General features: G+C 42.8%; 1 protein-coding gene and 1 non-coding gene across 2 annotated transcripts in view; both read left to right on the forward strand.

Moving 5' to 3' along the window:
* The window catches only part of LOC126412765 (neurobeachin), a 1,487,907-nt gene that overhangs the window by 321,406 nt on the left and 1,144,819 nt on the right, over window positions 1–21,682 (forward strand). The window lies entirely within an intron of this gene.
* Window positions 14,297–14,369, forward strand: Trnag-acc (transfer RNA glycine (anticodon ACC)). The gene has a single exon. It is a non-coding gene; the product is annotated as a tRNA-Gly (tRNA).

Raw genomic sequence — 21,682 nt, forward strand, 5'->3', positions numbered from 1 at the left:
AACTCCACAAAAACAAATTGTCAGAAGCCAAGCCTACAGGAACATCTAATAGAAGGGCTCTTAAGTTGTGCAAAAAAAAAAAAAAAAAAAAAACACACAGAAATTCTGTAACCTCTGGAAAAGCTATATTATACCTACTTTCATGCTAGATTTGTTTTCTCTGATTAATACCTTTCTCTCATTTTTTTTTGTAGTGTGATTCGGATTATTTTTGCAATGGGTTCGATTTTGGCGACTATTTTTCAAATTCCGTAAGTGTAAGATTTTGAAAATAATTTTTTCATAATAGCTTTTAGTTATATTTTTTACAATAAAAATGTAAATAGTGCATAACATTATAAAGTAAACAAATACTTTTAAAACATAATTTTTTACTATTTCCTATTTTAAAAATATCTCAAACGAAATGGGTGTCCGGATTTGTGCACTTCCCTCCAAAAATAATTATACCCCACGTTGTAGCTGAATCCTTGATATCTCAACCTCTTTCTATAATAAATGTACTTTACAGTTGTTATTTTACTTGGGCCAAGAAAAAAACTGTGATACGAAACTGTTTTTCGCTTGTCAGTTGTAAGGGGACTCTTCGCTCATGAACTGCAGAGTAAGGATATGATTTAATTTAGTTTTATCCATTATTCACAATTATTTTTAGTTTTTATCAAACTATATTTCGGAGGGAAAGAAGATTAGTTTTTAATCCCCTCAACGGCAGAGTAATTGAAGACGGGGCAATAGCTCGGATTCGACAGAGAAAGAGAACATAATAAATTGTTTTCATGTGTGCTTCTTTTATTACAAGTATTTGTAATAAACAAAGAAAAGTATATTAGTGCATTTTTCTCGAAAGCTAGATTATGGTCCGCAGCTCGTGGTCGTGCGGTAGCGTTCTCGCTTCCCACGCCCGGGTTCCCGGGTTCGATTCCCGGCTGAGTCAGGGATTTTCTCTGCCTCGTGATGACTGGGTGTTGTGAGCTGTCCTTAGGTTAGATAGGTTTAAGTAGTTCTAAGTTCTAGGGGACTGATGACCATAGATGTTAAGTCCCATAGTGCTCAGAGCCATTTTTTTTGCTAGATTATGGACACTGCCTTTTTAAAATCCAGCATCCATTTCTAGCTGGAGGCTGTGTGCGTCTATTTAAAATGTTTTATTTGCCAGTGGTCGCTAGCATGAGTCACAGCATATCAAATCGTTAGAATTGGCAGCTTCAGTAACTGCTGAAATAGAATATTTCAGTGTGGTAAAAAAAAAAAAAAAGCATTGTGAAAGAATCGGGAGAAGGAAGCAGTGGAGGGGAGGGGTTACATACATTGCAAGAGAGAGTCGCACATTTACGTCTACGGGCAGCAGACGCCGCTCCTGAATCGGGCGCCACGGCGTTTCCGTTCCAAGTCGGTGAGAGGGGGGGAAGGTGGGGGCGTGAGTGGAGTAGCTCTGGCGGCGACGTTTATCTGCAGCGGGCTGTCAGCGTCTCCACCCCCTCGCCCCAGAAGCCCCGTAATTGAAAGTTGCCCTGCGAGACGTGCCGATGGTATCTGCTTCTGCACAGTCAGTGGACGTCAGCCAATCTCCAGTTGTCAAGAAGCGGCGCGCGGCGCCCGACTGCGTCGACAACGCGCAGACTTCGCTCGGCGTTGTCATCGACGTTCGCGGCTGTGTTTGAATTTCATTTCGCCCGCGGGTCTTGCTTCGTCTTTCTTTTGTAGCAAGTTCTCTGCGAGCAGTGACGAGTAATGTCCCAGGTAGCCATTTACATTGTACAGGAAGTGGCCAATTAGCGCGACACTCTGCGTCTCTTTAATCCACCGCAACATCGACTGACAAAAGCGTAGCTCTGCACGAAACTCCGTCTGCTCTATACGCGTGACCCTGCTGCCTCTTGTAGAGAAAGAGGTCGCTGCAACTGTTGTAGGTTATTTTTCCATCTGCGAAGATTATGTGTAAAATATCAAGACCGGCAATCTAATATTTTGCCGAGTACGTAAGTACCTCTTACCACCACGACTTAAAACAGTGAATAGAAGAAGCACGGAGGTCTGTAAACTGATTGAGATCCAGCTGTAGTCGAAGCAATGAACACCTGCTGACATCCTGTATCAGGCTTCCCCAAGTGGCTTCAGAGTAGTCTCTTCGCCTTTTTCCATTGCATTTACACAGTCTTCTGAATCTGTTGTTAAAGAGTAACCTCTCCTCTTTCAGCAATTACGTGCGATATCGATTCCAAAGATAGCCTTAGGCAGTACGTGGGCGTGCCCTAAACGATATTACGAAAAGCTATTCTCAACCTATGCCAAGTTTCCGAAATACCCGGCATGATACCGTACGAGGTGGTATGCCTTTTCTTTCCCGATAGCGGTGAACCGACACTCCTCGCCATTTATAGATCAGAGGACATTGCCAGAATTGGACAACAAGGTACCTACTACAAAAAAATCCTTCGAAACACTTTAGACATTTTGGACAGACACACAAAGACAGCTAACAGCAAAACCGAAACCAAAATTAGCCACTATGTCTACAAAAGCAGTCTTACTTATTATATTATGGAAATGACGGTGACTGTGCTTATTCTTTTAAAAATATATATAGTTACGTCTTCAGTCACAAAATAACATTATTTATTTAACTGTGACGTTCTAGTACTGCACACAAATCTTGAGTTACTTTTCCTATACAGCTTTATGTGCTTTCTTACACATAGTGTACACAATAACTACATATACTGTATAAAAAAATAGATATTTCGTACCAGAAGTGAAGCATCTTCATAAACATAGCAAATCGTATAATATGATACAGTAAAATCACAATACGTAAGGATGTATCCAGTACGAACATTAAGTGACAGCAAACCAAATATTCTGTACAAAGACAAAAACAGCCTCTTGGGAGAGCAACCACAGTTCAGAGACAGATGAATAACAATACAACACTCAATACGATTAGAATTATCATAAAAATTGTAACAGTTAAAAAGTCAAGAATGACTAAAAGCCGCATAGCTGTATGAAGGTGCTTTATTCAAAACTACATGTTTCACGTCAGTATAGACGTATTTTCAGGTTTCTCTGTAAAGAATACATATCACTAGGTGAAATTTTTGAAATAGTAGAAATGCAGAACCATAGTGTTTCCATTATATTTTATTATATTATTATTATTTTGAGCTTTTCCTCATTACAGAGGCTTATCTCCAACATAATAATTTACTTGGAAATTACAATACAAACAATAAACGTTCTCAAACTATAATCTCAAAATATTTCTCCACGTGTTTCGATGTTGTGTGTCCTCTTCCTCTGCGCCCATTCTCCTCATTGTGTGCTGTACATTTTGGAGCCAGGTTGTCATAGGTCGCCCTTTTCTTCTTCTCCCCTCCGGTTCCCACTCCAGTATCAATTTTGGTATTCTGGTTTTCTCCATTCGTCGTACATGCCCGTACCACTGTAATTTCTTCCTATCCATTACGTCACATATTCTTTCTTTAATTTCCATTCTCCTTATTACTTCGGTGTTCCTTATCTTTTCTTTCCTGGAGATCTTCTCCAAAAGTCCATCTCTAGAGCTTGTAATTTTTTAATGTGCTTCATGTTAATTGTCCAGGTCTCCGTTCCATACAGAACCACACTCTCTAATATGGATTTGTATATTAATTTTTTAGTTCTGCTCATTACATTCCTGCTCCATAAGACTGAGTTAAGCATCCCAATGACCCTCCGTCCGCTACTAATTCTTTTATTGATTTCTGACTCTGATTTTCCCTCGATTTCTAAATAGTGTTTCCATTCAATAAAAAACAGTGACTAGTATTCAAAGTGGTTATATTCCCATAATGCAGATCGACAATCATGAAGTTCCAGTTTTCCGGAAGTTATTCACGTTAAAAGTCAAACCACAACGATAGGTTATAATAAAATTGAGTACACCCAAAAGACGCTTGTCGAAATGTACAAAGCATGACTGCTGAATGAGTCAGGCCTCGAAAAAAAGTGGGGGAAATAACTAATAACGAATGGGACACTACTATGAACGGAGATAAAATGCCAAATAAATAACATTCTAGTATGGAACCAATCCGGTAAACTATTTTTCAGATTTCTTCCACTCTCGACGTTTTGGTTCCATACTAGAGCCTAGGTACTTGGACAATACTGCGATATCTGTTGAAAGGTGTAAACTTTGAGAGGATACTAAGCAACTACTCATTGGTATGGTCACAAACAGTGTGAAAAGCTTGTAAGGGTGATGCAGCCTATGTTGTACTGAGAAATTATTGTTAGTAAAAAAATTCTATGCATTGCGCCGTTTCCACTTTAATTTGCATTGAAGTTAGTCAGTCGGGTCGCTACGCGCGCAAATTCCAGCAGCCTGCCAGAGACAGTGTCGCCAAACGTGTTCTTCCTTTGCTTTCTTCAAAACGAACAAATGTAGCATTTGCTCACCTAGTTTAATTTGTCACTTCTGAGAAAGCCACTTGCAAGTTCTTGAATTTGTGTGCGCGCCGATCTGATTGGATAACGTCAATGCTAATTAAATCGGTAACAGCAACATATCGAATCTTTTTCTTAACAATTATTTCCCAGCACAAGTTACCCTGCAACATCCTTACGAGTTTTGCAGGCTGTTTCTGACCACCCTGAAATCCGGTTGCTTTTCGAGACGTGATGCACGAATGTACACTACTGGCCATTAAAATTGCTACACCACGCAGATGACGTGCTACAGACGAGAAATTTCACCGACAGGAAGAAGATGCTGTGGCGCCGGTGGCGACACCTACAACGTGCTGACATGAGGAAAGTTTCCAACCGATTTCTCATACACAAACAGCAGTTGACCGGCGTTGCCTGATGGAACGTTGTGATGCCTCGTGTAAGGAGGAGAAATGCGTAACATCACGTTTCCGACTTTGATAAAAGTCGGATTGTACCTTATCGCGACTGCGGTTTATCGTATCGCTACATTGCTGCTCGCATTGGTCGACATCCAATGAATGTTAGCAGAATATGGAATCGGTGGGTTCAGGAGGGTAATACGGAACGCCGTGCTGAATCCCAACGGCCTCGTATCACTAGCAGTCGAGGTGACAGGCATCTTATCCGTATGGCTGTAACTGATCGTGCAGCCACGTCTCGATCCCTGAGTCAACAGATGGGGACGTTTGCAAGACAACAACCATCTGCACGAACAGTTCGACGACGTTTGCAGCAGCATGGACTGTCAGCTCGGAGACCATGGCTGCGGTTACCCTTGACGCTGCATCACACACAGGAGCGCCTGCAATGGTGTACTCAACGACGAACCTGGGTGCACGAATGGCAAAACGTCATTTTTTCGATTGAATCCAAGTTTTGTTTACAGCAACTTGATGGTCGCATCCGTGTTTGGCGATATCCGGGTGAACGCACATTGGAAGCGTGTATTCGTCATCGCCACACTGGCTATCATCGACGCGATGGTATGGGGTTCCATTGGTTACACGTCTCGGTCACCTCTTGTTCGCACTGACGGCGCTTTGAACAGTGGATGTTACATTTCAGATGTGTTACGACCCGTGGCTCTACCCTTCATTCGATCCCTGCGAAACCCTACATTTCAGCAGGATAATGCACGACCGCATGTTGCAGGTCCTGTACGGGCCGTACTGGATACAGAAAATGTTCGACTGCTGCTCTGGCCAGCACATTCTCCAGATCTCTCACCAACTGGAAACGTCTGGTCAATGGTGGCCGAGCAACTGGCTCGTCACAATACGCCAGTGAGTACTCTTGGTGAACTGTGGCATCGTGTTGAAGCTGCATGGGCAGCTGTACCTGTAGGCGCCATCCAAGCTCTGTTTGACTCAATGCCCTGGCGTATCAAGCACGTTATTACGGCCAGAGGTGGTTGTTCTGGGTACTGATTTCTCAGGATCTATGCACCCAAAGTGCGTGAAAATGTAATCACAAAAATGGTTCAAATGGCTCTGAGCACTATGGGACTCAACTGCTGAGGTCATTAGTCCCCTAGAACTTAGAACTAGTTAAACCTAACTAACCTAAGGACGTCACAAACATCCATGCCCGAGGCAGGATTCGAACCTGCGACCGTAGCGGTCTTGCGGTTCCAGACTGCAGCGCCTTTAACCGCACGGCCACTTCGGCCGGCTTGTAATCACATGTTAGTTCTAGTATAATATATTTGTCCATGAATACCCGTTTATCATCTGCATTTCTTCTTGGTGTAGCAATTTTAATGGCCAGTAGTGTATGTATGGTATTAATTTAACTCTTTGTCGAAAATGACTACGTATTTAGAGCAAGTGCTTCTGCAAAGTTATTGGAAAAGGTCATGACTGTGATATTTTTATTCAGTATGTTAGCTGCTTAAATGCGTGTAAATAAATTTCCTGGTCTTCTAGTGGATTGCACGTTTTGCTCTTAACTGCGGTGTGGCGGATACTAGGGTTTTATCTGTTTCAGACATTGATGACTTGCTGAAATGAAGATGGTCTTGAATAAGTTTCTCAAAACTTCTTTCAGTCTCTCTGCTATACGTTCATACGTTAAATGAAGCGATCAGTTTTATTGTAGTACCTTTGTACATCAGCTACCATCTTTAGGCTTGTTGACATGTAACCGTTATATTGGCGTAACAGCATGACGTGTTGTGATTTCAGTACGGTACATTATATAATTTTCTGTGCGTCTCCCCTTTTTTACCTTGATACTTTGGTAAGAAATTCCTCTAACCGTTACAGTTAACTACTTTCTTTCTTCTAGTCTTCATATTCAATCAACGCGGCCTAACTTTATGTACACTACTTGCAAGAAAACACGTAAAAAGACATGTCGACACTGTAAGAACCGAAGCACCCGAAGATGATTCCACAGGGTCCGAAAGGCGATAGTGTGTAACGTATGAGGAAATTGTAGATAAATCTTTGATTTATCGGTATTAAAAAAGACTTGTATTTGAAAACTGTTCAAGTGTATGGAACCCGTATTTGGTGGACCAACATAACTCAAACAAGTGTAGACACAGGAAGGCGGTGTCAGTGGTAACAGGGTTGTGGGGTTGGCGGGAGAGTGGTACAGAATTGCTGAAAAAATCATACCGCGTAGACATTCGAGCAAGACGCTACAGTATAAACCTCACGAAAACATGCGTAGAAAATTACAAGACCACCTCTAACGACGGTAACTAATTAAGAGAATAGGGATAAAATGAAAGTAGGACTGGGGAGGGGCAGCTGCTGTCAGCACGAATAGAGGCGTAGAAGCTGTCTATTTGTAAATGGAACTGGAAGAATAGATCTTCGTCACACAGATTTTGGTGGTTCCCAGAGCACAGACGAATTTTTAGATTAGTGGATAAGGATTTGGATTGGATTGTTTGGGGGAAGAGACCAAACAGCGAGGTCAATCGGTCTCATCGGATTAGGGAAGGACGAGGAAGGAAGTCTGCCGTGCCCTTACAAAGGAACCATCCCGGCATTTGCCTGGAGCGATTTAGGGAAATCACTGAAAACCTAAATCAGGATGGCCGGACGCGGGATTGAACCGTCGTCTTTCCGAATGCGAGTCCAGTATGCTAACCACTGGGCCACCTCGCTCGGTGGATGTTAGAAAGTCTCCCACGGAGACGTTTTGGGCTAAAAGGGTTTGAAAGTGATTTCGGAAAATACAAAAGTGCACCGATGGTAACGGAATGTATTGTGAAAAGTTTCCTATAAATGCCAGCATTCTTCTGTGCTGATACCACGGGTAACAGTTTTGCATAAGACAACTATCTCACGCCCCGTCGACTTGGGGAATCATTAGAGGCGATTTATCACTCGATTGTAGGGCAGCACGCCACAGCTATCGGCGCCTGTTAGGATTCCTTTCAAATGGTTCAAATGGCTCTGAGCACTATGGGACTTAACTGCTGTGGTCATCAGTCCCCTAGAACTTAGAACTACTTAAACCTAACTAGCCTAAGGACATCACACACATCCATGCCCGAGGCAGGATTCGAACGTGCGACCGTAGCAGTCGCACGGTTCCGGACTGCGCGCCTAGAACCGCTAGACCACCGCGGCCGGCTAGGATTCCTTTACTTTGCTTTTCGTAATAATGGACTAATGCCGAATTTCAGCTGTTACATGTTTTCGCAGAATGTAAAACAAAAGAATCAAATACGCTGCAGCTGTTATTAATCATAGTTGGCACCAATGTGTCGTAGAGCGATCGTTAGCTAGCTAGTTTGTTGCTGCTCCCGTTTAGTGTGTTTGTGACCGCTATTACGCTGTCTCTGTCGTTACCATTCACACGAAGTTACATCATTTCATTAAAATTTATGTTTAGTTGCATGTCTGTTTGCCGAGAGTGACAGATAACTGAAAAAAACTGGACCATAATAACATATCTTTCTCTCTCTCTCTCTCTCTCTCTCTCTCTCTCTGACACACACACACACACACACACACACATACACACACACAAAGTGTTAAAGTAAATAAGAGCACGAGTATTTTTAGAGGAATGAAGGATGCATCTTTGTCGTCAGCCGCATCCGATCTGTTTGTAAAATCAAATATTTCAGAAGAGGGATAGTGTAACTCGTGAAACATTATCCGTTGTTTATGTTCAATAATTGCTGAAACTTCGGAGACTACTTTCTATTGCATAAACAACGACCAAACGTCAGATAAAATACATGTACGAAAGTATTTTTTGTCTGAGATATTGTCAGAAGAAATTGTACTAAGACGGTATTACATTGCTTCTCTGTGAGAACTGCTATGATTACCGTGATGATTTGAAACGGCAGCTAAATAACGAATGGCCGTTTCAGCCAGCTTCTGACACTGAAAGCCAAATAAGCCGTTAATAATTTCTTACCATTTAAGCGAAAATTATTGTTGCAAAAATAACGACAAAAGTCGTGTGAGACGTAGTGTCTTGTCATACCGAAATGTCTCTTTTTTTTCCTTAATTTCCAGTTGCGAGCTTGGGGACTTTTTTTCTCAGAAACTCGGGAGAAGCAGAATTTGTGGTTTTATTGTTGCTGCGACGTAAAAATAACAACTCTCACTAATTTTTTGTTAATTTATATTTTATTTGCTAATTACATCTGTTGACGATAAATATCGTACTTTCAGTAATATTACATTTTGCTCACCGGAGTTGGGTAATATGTGAACTTTGTTTTTCTTCGAATCTTTAACGTCGAAAAAATTAACAAAAACCTATTGTTGAGAATCTGAGGCCAGTGACTGCACGAAATTCTGAGTTTGATCTTCTTACGATTTTGGCTGCGAAAACATTCTTTTGAAAATGTAATCACACTTTATTAGCTTAATAACATATTTAAATGAAAACGAAATAAAATTTGACATCACCTGTGAATGTCCGAACTCTAAGCGTGCGAGTGCCAGTGTCGACAGTTTTGTGATAGTACAATAGTCTCCTTCCTTGGTGTATTTGCGTGCTTTTTTATTTTACTTCAAAACTTTAATCTCTTCCGTGTTACTTTGAAATGAATTTATAACCTATTTATTTCTTCACACTCAAATCTTAGTGTTTCACATGAAAACAATTTGATCAGACTGTCTTATCTGCAAGATGAAAACATTTGTTGCATATTAGACAACGATGTAGGTATTACTGCAACCAGAATCCGTTGATTATTTATCACAGTGAATAATATAATCTGTACTTAGGTAGAGGTTAAATATTGAAAGATTCTGTAAATTCCACACCAGGGCATCATGTTATTCAGCGTTGACGATAATTGTTGGAATGGCGAGGTGGACAGTTACAAATAAGGCAGGGTTTGCGCGGTGCCCTAGTGGTTGGCGCCTCAGAGCCTCTTTAATGAACCGCGCGGTATTAATTTCAGTCTTTATTGCTGCCCGTCACTCTCCCTCCCATGAAAGGCTCAGTGGAGAGGACTGCTTTGAACCCGCACCCAGTGCAGTCATGATTGTTTTTCGGTCGTGACCTTTAGCCAAAGGTTGGCAGTCAATCTACAAATGCTTCTGCTTCCAGATGTCTCCGACTCTACCTACCCACTGCTGTGAGTGCACGATAAACCAATTAATCTCGCGTAATGCTTTCTTCTTGTATTGCATTGCCGATTGCTTACCGACGAGAGTTGTGGGGGAAAAAATTAATGAATATTAGAACTGCTATGGATCTCGCCGCCGATAACCATCTTCTGCATCGCTACAGCAATTTAGCTTTAATTAAAAGTTAAGGGTTTCATTATTCGTTGCCTGAATATTTCACTCCTGGACAGTTTTCAAGAGCCAACGAACCAACAATGTAAACATTTGCTTGACAATTACGAGTTTCTCATTGCCTACCAAACGAGGTCGAGTGATTGGAGTTGTATTCATAAAAGAACGGAAAAGTTGTGATCTCCCAAAATTGACCTTTTAACGTTTAAAATTTTTCATAACTTTCCTTAAATGTCCCTTCTCCTTACTCGTTAACACGTCATGCGAGGCGTCACCGAAGCTACAATGATCGGCATGTACGTTTATACTGAAGAAGTTGTATTTGCAACTCGTGCAGTAGCTGCTAATTCCATTTTCCGTACTTCTGCGGTGCGTGGAGGGGGTACCCTTTACCACAACTAGTTTCCTTTCCGGTTCCATTCGCAGATAGAGCGAGGGAAAAACGACTGTCTGTATGCCCCTGTATGAGCCCTAATTTCTCCTATCTTCGTAGTCCCAACGGAAATGTATGTTGGCGGCAGTAGGATCGTTCTGCAGTCAGCTTCAAATCGTGGTTCTCTGAACTTTTATCAGCACTGTTCTTCGAAATGAATGTCTATTTTTTCCTCCAGGGATTCCCTTGAGCTCCCGAAGCATATCCGTAACACTTGCGTGTTGATCGAACCTACCGGTACTAAATGTAGTTCTTTCAATCCGACCTGGTGCGGATCTCAAACACTCTAACAGAACTCAAAAATAGGTCGCACTAGCGTACTGTAAGCGGTCTCCTTTACAGATGAACCACATTTCAGTAAAATTCTCCCAATAAACCGAAGTCGATCATACGCCCCTTCCCTACCACAATCCTTAAATCCTCGTTCCATTTTTTGTCGCTTCATAACGGTTACAGCAAGTTGAAAAACAGAGGGGGGGGGGGGGGTGTTATATATTCGTGCGAATGATAATCCCCATCCCTCAGAAACCATTTCTCTCTATCATACTTGCTCTGTGTTACCACATATGACGTGTCTCTGATCTCACTTGTGTTAAGATTGCCGTACACGCAAGGTGCCTATTTGTTTCCACTGCCCTGAGTGGAATGCATAACTTCTAATAAATGTTCACCAACCTGAAGTCTTGCATAGATGTTGTCCCCTGCGCAGAAAACAGCACGTAGGTCATGAATTCATAATCTTGAGGCTGTAAGAAACTCTTAGCGAGGAACTGTTATTTTAGAAATAATCAAATTTCCAATCAGTTTGTTTATACTGGGTGCCACTCGCTTTTCATTGGCAGAAAACGAGAAACTGCACAATTACGTTCCATTTTAGAGCCACAAATAGTTTCTATTCTTCAACGAAGAAAATGAACTGCATATTTCCGTAATTACTGTCACAGTGTTCTCAACTACGTGTTCCAAATAACTGTACATTGCTAATAAAGTCTTAACTAACACCGACAATGGCAGACAACATGTCTATCCTCCGAGGCTTCCCAACCTGCTCCAACATTGATGAAGGTTTCTCGGGTCTCCAGCCGGGTGGTAGCGTTGATATCTCGCGACGTTTCGGGAAGTATCATACTACCCTCCTTCTGGCGAAGTCTTCTGACGTGTCATGTAAATGGGCGAGTCATGGAAATCTTGGATAGGTTTCCAAAGAAATCTTGAACAATCCATGTACCGTGTGACTGGCCGTTGGGAGGTGACGAAGGGCAGGACACGAGTTCTAACTACGTTTCCGCCGGCCGGTGTGGCCGAGCGGTTCTAGGCTACGGTCGCAGGTTCGAATCCTGCCACGGGTATGGATGTGTGTGATGTCCTTAGGTTAGTTAGGTTTAAGTAGTTCTAAACTCTAGGGGACTGACGACCTCAGATGTTAAGTCCCATAGTGCTCAGAGCCGTTTGAACCATTTAGGAGTCGCGGTGTTTGGCAAGCACTCTAGTAACATCTAAGCTGTCTGTCGCTATTACGCTAATAAAATGTTGGTTACCCATAGTGACGTCGTGATTCGCGGCCATCGTGCCCCTGTGACACTTTTGTAACCGTACGTACTGCACTCGTAAAAGGCCGTTCGTTCGCGTTCGAGGTCCCCAGTTTTGTGACGACAGTGCCCGCCTGCGCGGCCGATTCGTACTGATCTCCAGTGCAGCACTTCCCTCACGCAGACAGTAGTAACGTCCACACCCGATCGTATCCGAGTTATACGTCCGTTCATAATCCGCTGCTCAGCGTGTAGTACGCGGATCGCTTTCTAGCTGCCGTTATTCTCATGTCTTTATTCCCATGTCTTTAGCCGTCGATTAGCCACACGCATTTTCCAACTTCTACAAGCAGTAGTGCACCCCGTAAAATCCCACTTGGCGGTGTCTTTATTCATCAAATATTCATTATGAGGTTGAGATCTAACTGTGCTTAGTTGTTTTGTTTATAAAGCGCCAGCGTGCTTCAGCAAATAATGAGTATGATGTGGTGATTTTAAATGATTAAACACACAAGAAGTTTTTTCCCTTTCCGCTGGCGTCATGTGCTCGTCCCATTTCATGTCGTTTTTCACCGTCACGCCAAAATATTTAATCGACTTGACTAAGTCAAGCAGCATAACACAAATACCGTATTCGAACACCAAAGGTTTCGACCTTCACATTCAGGCCATTTTCGAGTGGATCTGAAACTTCCATTGTTAACGTATGATATAAGGGGCAGTCATATGAAAAGGAGACGGATGGGAAAGAAAATACGTAAAATATTTATTATTTCAAAAGTAATCGCCGTAACTGTTAATACATTTATTCCATTGTGAGACAAGATGGTCAGTGCCTGCACGGAAAAATGTTTACGGTTACATGACCGTGATTGTGCCCGGTCGTGAACCTCTTCGTCCGAAGCAAGTCGTCGGCCACGGATGTCTGTCTTGAGAGCTCCAAAAATATGGAAATCGCATGGAAAGAGATCGAGACTGTATGGTGGATATGTAAGGGACACACAGCGAAACTTCTGCTACCCAGTCGAAACAACCTTGGCAGTATGTGGACAAGGATTATTGTGTAATAGAATGATGCCGTCCGTCAACATTCCTGTACGTTTGGACTTGATTGTGCGCTTTACTTCTTGCAAAGCGTCCGCGTGCTGCTGTGCGTCAATTTTGGCGCCATGTTCATAAGTCAGTGAGCAGCGCGCTCTTGCAGTCAAAGAAAAAATTCATCATGACTTTCCCGTGTCTGTTATTTCAAGTAGCTGCGAGAGTTTCGCTGCGAAGGCCGTAAACATTCTCCATACAGCCCCGAACTCTCCCATGCGATTTTCCATATTTTTGGAGCCCTAAAATAAGATTTCCGTGGTCGCCGATTTTCTTCAGACGAAGGGACAATTATGGTTCCGTCGGCAACCGCAAACTTTTTTTTCCCTGAAGGCATTGACTGTCTGGCCTCACAGTGGGATAAATGTATCAACAGTTGCGGCGATTACTTCTCAAATAGTAAACAGTTTACTCACCTTTTGCCCATCTATCTCGTTTTCGTTTGACTGCCCCTTGCACAGCAGATGTATAATTATTTTACAGCCGGCCAGTGTGGCCGAGCGATTCTAGGCGCTTCAGTCTGGAACCGCGCACCCACTACGGTCGCAGGCTCGAATCCTGCCTCGGGCATGAATGTGTGTGATGTCCTTGGGTTTGTTAGGTTTATGTAGTTCTAAGTTGTAAGGGGCTGATGACCTCAGATGTTAAGTCCCATAGTGCTCAGAGCCATTTGAACCATTTTTTGAATTATTTTACAGTTTCTATCTATTCAGCAACTGGCATTGATTTGGTAGTTTTTGCCAAAATAATGCAAATCATCTTACTTTAGGAACAGAGGTAACCTACTAACACAAAACCTTTTTTAACTCAGACACAGAATTATATTTTATTAAAAAATATTGTAAATCAGTACCCAGCGATTAAATTAGTAATTCAGTGCAAATTCAGCCGAAGTGATAGGTAAAATTTTATTTATAGGAGAAGAAAATACAGTCAATCGTAGCTTTCAGACGGAGTGCGAGAAAGGAAATTAAAAACTAAAATTATCATTGGATCTTTGGGAAGAGAAGTGCTGTTTTCATGCACGTCTGCCCGCCTCTGTAGCGCAGCGGTAGCGTTACCGCCTACCACGCAAGGGGGCCCGGGTTCGATTCCCGGCAGGGGACTGGGTGTTGTGTGTACTACAGCATCATTTCCTTCATCATTGACACGCAAGTCGCTGATGTGGCGTCAACTAAAAAGACTCGCAATACGGCGGCCGAATCCCAAAGGGGATATCCCGGCCAATAAATGCCATACGATCATTTCATTTCATGCACGCCTGGACATGTCGGCGGTTTCAGAATAACACTCGGCCCCTACGCCATTGGATTGACGCCTCGCAAAAGTGAGCGTTTCCGCCATCTGCAGAATAAGACGGAAGGGGAAAACGTTTCTGACTTTATTACATTCGCTCGCTCCTTCCCTCCCCAGCGACGCGAAAGAAAATGTCATTCCGGCAACTGCACACTTTGCGCGCCCCTTAATGACACGGTCCGCTCGCGATTCAGCCCGCTTCCTTTTGCAGTACTCTAGAAGAGAGCGGATCCACAGCTCTTCCGCCGCGGCGGACGATACAGGAGATGGCCGGCGACGTACTTGAGAGGCGATGGAAGTTTCGACGGAAACGGCCTACGGCCACAGCTCTCGGCGAAGCGCCTGCGAGAATTCTCGGTCGTTCCTGGGGTTATCAGGCAACTCATTCACTGACTTGGGGGAGTGGGGGCTACGGATAAATGCGATTGCTCGTTGTCGCAGTTCAGTTTCATTCGGGTTGACGGCAGGGTGAGGACGACCATGGTAATTCACGCACTGGTGTCGTAGGCCTTTGGTCACGTGGCGTCAGCGTTCTGTTTAGCCGTGGTTGTTGGGGGAGGTTCTGCCGAGCGATTTGTGGTAAGAAAATCTCTTCACGTTTTATGCAGTCCGAGAACTGGCTATCCACATAGCACTTAGGCATTTTCAATTTTTTTTTTACCTTTTTATTTTACTTTTTTCCATTTGACAGCATGTCTGCAGAAAGTGGTTAAAATTCTTATTTTATGAATTTTAATTTTTCGCTCAATTTTTTGTAAGGAAGCTAGAGATTTTAAACATCATCTTAAATCACTCGAGTCGTTATAAATTTCTATAATGTATTTTAATCTTTTGAGATTATCTGGATTTTTTTTGTCTTTTTTGAGGAGGCGGCTCAATGGAGTCTTTTTTTAATTTCAAATAAAGCATTTGCTGCTTCCTCCTCCGACTTATTTATCCGAAAGTATACGTTCGGATGTTTTTGATTTATTGAGGAGTTAGTTTCCCATGGCAACCATCGACAGCACTTGTGGTCCTGTGGACTGATTAAAAACATTCTTCATTCTAATTGCTTTATTATGATTTCCCATCCATTGATTGACCATTTAGTCTGCAAGCTTCATGACTTTTTTCCTCTGGGCGTATCCTCCATTATTTCCATCCATGTTTTCTTCACTGTTTGGTGGAAGATGTGTTACGGCAGCACACACCCTGCAAAACAATGACTTGTTCTCTATCTCTGTATTTCTCCCTCAATCTCAGTTCTTGTATTTTCTTTCCCAGATATTGGTGGAAGTGAAAATTACAACCGGAAAGGGATGTTTCCGAAAACACTATTTTCATAGCTTTCATTATAACCATTTCAAAGTCTTAACACTGCAGTTATCGGTGACGACCCAGGCATCTTAGTCTTCAATCTCAAAAAAAGTCTTTGATACGTGTTTTCATTTTTGTATGGGTGCAAAGCAAATAAAACACGAAATACCTTACGTGTGTAAAGTACAGTAGTTTGAATTGCTTCGAACAAGCTTGAGATAGCTTGTCCATGAGAACTATCCGACCCAACTGTCGCATTCATTTTTTCCCTCGGCTCTTTTTTTTTTTTTTCCTCTGACCTAACCGCTACCCTTCGTTCAACTTTCGACTCGATCTGTCTCCCGATGAGTTCGTGTTAATAGTTAATCATAACCAGACGTAGGCAAACATCGCAGTACCCACATCCTGAGAGACCTCAGTTAGTGAAAACAAATCAATACCCAGAGATGGCAGTAGACCTTTTGTGTTGGCCATCATGCCGGCGGGAGCGCGCAGAGGCTCCACACTATAGAGAACAGTTCCATTTTCGCGCTGGATTTTCCCCGCTTCCTCAGAACCTAACAGAACAGAACCTTTTGTTAGTAACAGACCCACTGTCAGTTTTCAAAAACTATTACCCTAAGTTAATTTCAAAATGTCTTCCTCAGTTGAATTTTCGTTCTAGTGATAGGGTTCTGGGTCGTCCCAGTAGTTTCCCTTTTCGCTTTACATAATTCCGGTCTAGGAGTTCTCATAATTTGGCATGCTCGCGACGAAATGTGAACTTTAATCTGTCAAATCTTGAAATTCCTCTTTACAGATTTAGAAAACCACTGCATTTTCTTTGCAGACTCTTTTCCTGCAGTTATGCATTCGTTTCTTCATCTGCACATCTAGCTTCGTGAGTCGGGTAAGGAAGTTGCGGTTCATCCTTGATTCTGCAATTTGCAGTTGTTAAACGGCCACGGCACTTAGTCCGTTTGGAATTCACGCACTACCAGTTCATATGCTTATTTCACTTTCTGCGTACCCGGTAGCGATGAGCATCCTTGAGAAGACACTACTTCCGTTTCGCTGTTGTGATTGAAAAAGAAAAATGAATTGATGGTATGGTAGTATTGGCCGTAGACACCGTCTGTGAGTTGTTTGGCGGCCTGGTGCAAGTCTCTTGATTTGACACCACTTCAGGGACCTGCGCGTCAACACAACACTAGTCCCCGCGCGGATAAAATCTCCGAGTCGGCCGGGAGTCGAATCCGGGACTCGCACGTGGCTGTCATCCGCTCTGATCTGTGAGTTACGGGGGCGGACGTTGTTACAACTAATTGAATTAGTAGAAGCGTATAGAACTCGAAGTCGTTTAGGCGTACGAAACTATGCGGAAAACGAAGGTATTTGGCGAGCGCACTGCCTGAGTGACAGTGACGATACATCCGCTGCTGGTGAACGACTGGCGTAAATCAGCAGTGGGAGGTGGGGGGGGGGGGGGCTCTCTTCGGGTAATCGATAGTGCCAATCTGCGTGGTTGGAAGTCCCACGGTGCCTGCTCCGCTTGCAGAAGGGTCGGAAGCACCACAGTCAGAAAGTCCACGTAGCCTACTTCCTGGCATTAACATTACCACGCCCTAACCTCTCGCTAGAGCAGTGACTCGCAGCCTGGGGATAGTTACTGGTACGTAAAATGGAATTTCCTGAGAGGGAAAAACAAGTATTCACTTATGGTCTAGTAGTCACGAAGCTAAACTATATAAAATGTGTTACTATAACTCCTAGGTAGACAACGAATAATTATCTCCAATCACCAAATATTAACTCATCATTTGACAAATTGTGGTGAAAAACACAGCCTGTAAAGAATCGCCAATATTAATTCAGCATTTGACACAGTGCGGTGAAAAGCACAGCTTGTAAAAATTGATGTGTGTTCAACACTGATAGAAATTCGCGCGCAGTCGGATATGACCACAAGGGGTGGGCCCTGTCTGGACAAGTAAAGCGAGGAAAACGTGTGTCGCCATTTCTGACCGCCAGCCTGCGCCCGCGCCGCACTACAAAAAATGAATAAGTAAATTTGCTGTGGCGGCCGGAGCGCCAACTGCGCAGCTGTTGCCGCCGCCAGCCCGTGCGACACAATCGGCCGTATAATTCACCGCGACGGACGGGGTTTCCATTTCCGGAGGGCGGCGCAGCGGCCCTTTGTCACTGCGCGGGGGCGGGCGGCGGGCGGCGGGCGGCGGGCGACACTTGTCGGCGAGTCTGCAGCCCGCTGCTGAAACTCGGCCGGCGCTCGCTCGTTAAAGCCTCGCCCGCCGGCTACACCGACACGAGACGGCGAAAGCTCTCCGTCTTAACAATATCCGCTAGCCCTCTTGACGGAAAGTAGAACACCACTGTAGTTACGTACACTCTTCAAGCTTATCCACTGCGGATGTTTTAGACCCGGGACTGTCAATTGAATGAAAGTACATGAAACTGAAACAAGTTCAATTCAAATGGTTCTGAGCATTATGGGACTTAACAGCTGAGGTCATCAGTCCCCTAGAACTTAGAACTACCTAACCTAAGGACATCACACACATCCATGCCCGAGGCAGGATTCGAACCTGCGACCGTAGCGGTCGTGCGGTTCCAGACTGTAGCGCCTAGAACCGTTCGGCCACCAAGGCCGGCCTTAAACAAGTAATTTTTATGAATAGTCATTTATAATTCCATGAACCGGTTTTCCGGAAGTTACATCACTATTTCTAGCATAATGTTGGGTGCTGCCTCTGTGACAGGAAGATGGAACACGCTTCAATGTTTCGCCACGACTATTGTTTATCTGTCGATATGGATGCACATTTAGTATTTTAATTATTGCGACAGCATGGGCGGTTTTTTTCGTTAGTGTCCATCTGTCTGCTTCCATTTTTATGGCCAGTTGATACATCACTGCACACACTTTTACTCAATCTGTGTTCATTTACACTGTGACAGCGAAACTTTACAATCAAAATGGAAGCAGACAGATGAACACTAACGAAACTGTCGCAGTAATTAAAAAACTAAATTTGCATCCATATCCATAGAGAAACAGTAGTCGTGCCGATACATTAAAGCGTGTTCCATCTTCCTGTCACAGGGCCAGCACCAAGCATTATGCGAGAAATACTGATGTAACTTTCAGAAAACCATCTGCAGATGAACCTGAAGAGATTCGAAAACCGGTTCATGGAATAATAAATAACTATTCAAAAAAGTAACTTGTTGCAGTTTTATGTAATTAGGTACACTCTTTTTCCAAAACTCCAAAAACGGCAGTTACTAGCGAAAACAAAAAAGCGAAATTTTAATGTACTGACAGAACCTTCAGCGATTGAATTTCCGCAGTAGAGGGTGGGCCGGAAGCCACGATCGGAAATGTTTAATGTTATTGTTCTGAAACAAGAAAGGCAAACAGGGACATGAAACGACTCCCTAGCTGCAGTAGAAATTGTATTTAATAAAAAAAGATACATGCGAGAATGGAATAACATAGAAACAAATGTTCTTACATATTTTAAACTCTGTGACTACCATTCTCGGCTCAGAGTTGGATTCGTTGCCTTGTGCGCCGGCTTGCCAGGAACAGCCATTTAGAGAGTGATTATTCTTCTGTTATCTTTCGCACAGATATAAACGTTTCGAGATCGGAAGCTAAGATACATAGCACATTCAGCTGTCATCGTAACCTAATGACGAGCCGCTAACTGTTCGCACGAATCACGTCACGTATTGATATCATGACCACCTAATTCTCTGAGTGCCGGCCCTGGGCGGTAACCTTCATGGAGGTTGTGGGAATGTTCATCTCCGCCGATCGCTTCCTTGTCGATTTTGCTGGTGAACGATGCACTGATGCGTTTAAGATTCCACTGACTTTATTATCGTTGTCACATTCCGTGGCTCTCCCACTGCGTGGTGCGTCTGTCATGGACACTTCTCCAAAGATATTTCTTTACGGTTTCCGAAGACTGGTCTCCGCTGCGGCTTCTTTCTCGATGCGATTAAAAAAGTTTTCCCTAATTTCATCATATATCTCACTATCGTTTCTTTTCATGCACCCTTGCAGTAAGAAGAACATGTTCTCTAATCGTGAATCTGCTTGTATCCGCCATTGTAACACATATATTTACAACAGTGTTGTCGCCTTCATACCAAAACAGAACACGATCACATGCCGCGGTCTGCCGCTTCCATTGTTAATCTGAGTAACTTGTACCAAAGACAGACGTACTAGGGGCACGGAACGTTATTTTCAACCTAGGATTATTTTTTCTTTTAATTTATTGACTATCGGAACATGCCCATACAGCCATATCGGCATTGGAAATGTTATACTAAGTTTGTCTTGATAGTTGAAAGTATACATTAGTATTAAGTCGTGCACTGGTAAGTGCTTAAATAGGCTTAACTAAGAACACATTCCAATATAAAACTCGCAGCGGGTGCGAGTCACAGGGTTTCGGAAAAGTGATCCTTTAATTCTGTTGCACAATGCATTTATTAAGTTACTTTGTAATCTTTCTGCCAAATATTGTCTGTGTAAGACAAAACTGAATACAGTGATTTCGAAAACTTTGTCCTCATGTAAATGTTATTTATGCATTGTATTCTACTGCTGAGAAAAACTGTTGCTTGACCCTGTATTGCGCATGTGAACAGAGTCGTGAAATAAAAACTTTAAACTTCACGAAATGCAAAATTTTAAGTAAGGGTAATGGATCCAGTTAAATGCCAAAGAAAACCAACTGTCTGCTCAGTGAAGACTACTGTCTAAAACTCAGTACCGAAGCGCATTATGAATATTGCGTGATATGAAATGCAGTGTTATACTTGGAAAATCCAAAAAATAAATTACTGCTTTACTCGGAAGAAAATAACTATTTGAAATTACCAATACTCTTCAAGGAAAATTAATATTTTTGCAAACACAACACCTGACAAACCAGACTATACACTGGTGGCTGAAGAATACAAGGTGAGACAGGGCCCTGAAATAAAAGTGACTTACCTCTTGCTCAGCATGCTACTTTTGTGTCTGGAATGCTGATCTTCTCGAAAGCAAATACAAATCAGCAGATGCTGCAGATAAAGATAAATAATCAACAATAAATTGTTTTTGTCAGAAACAATCTGTTGCTTCGTGTGACGTAAGGTGCGACGCACACACGATAAAAATTCAAAACTTTACCATGAATCATGGAGGTGGATTTTACTTTAAAGAAAATCGTTTTTGAGAAGTCAAACTCTGATTATTGACAAAAAGACTGCTCAATATAAGAAGACTCTAACTTTTACAGAACTCTCTCATTACAGAGAAACTACAAACATACCTTTAAAATTCCTCCAAAATCTTCTCTGTCAATAACATGAACAACAAAGCATTATATGTCAGTTTTCGTCCCCATAATAAAGTACTATGTGTATCTTATCCCAGATTCAAAGAAACTAGACCTCTTGTTTGGAAAATTCAACTGCACGCTACTGTGCCTGAAATAAGGCTGTCCCGGCGCTGCAGAACAGGCTAACAAGTCAACCACAGATAAAAGTAAACATAGAGTCAAGGATCTTACTGACGGCTCCTACTGTGCGCTCATTCGTCTTTGTTCTAGTACAGTAAATTTGAATTACTTACAATAGCAGTAAACATATGAGAGCCGTACAAGTTCAATACTTTCCGACTTGTACATAGCTCGTAAATTAATATTTTGTCATGGCCGCGCATGTGCACTCTTCCTATTCGCTGTTGTGGGCGCTAGGACTGGTTTCTGAAGAGCAGTGGCGGAGACTTGTGTCCAACCAGGGGGTGGTGGGCCGTTCTTTGTGGA

This window comes from Schistocerca serialis, chromosome 7 (genome assembly GCF_023864345.2).
Source record: "Schistocerca serialis cubense isolate TAMUIC-IGC-003099 chromosome 7, iqSchSeri2.2, whole genome shotgun sequence".
NCBI classification, from domain to species: Eukaryota; Metazoa; Arthropoda; class Insecta; order Orthoptera; family Acrididae; genus Schistocerca; species Schistocerca serialis.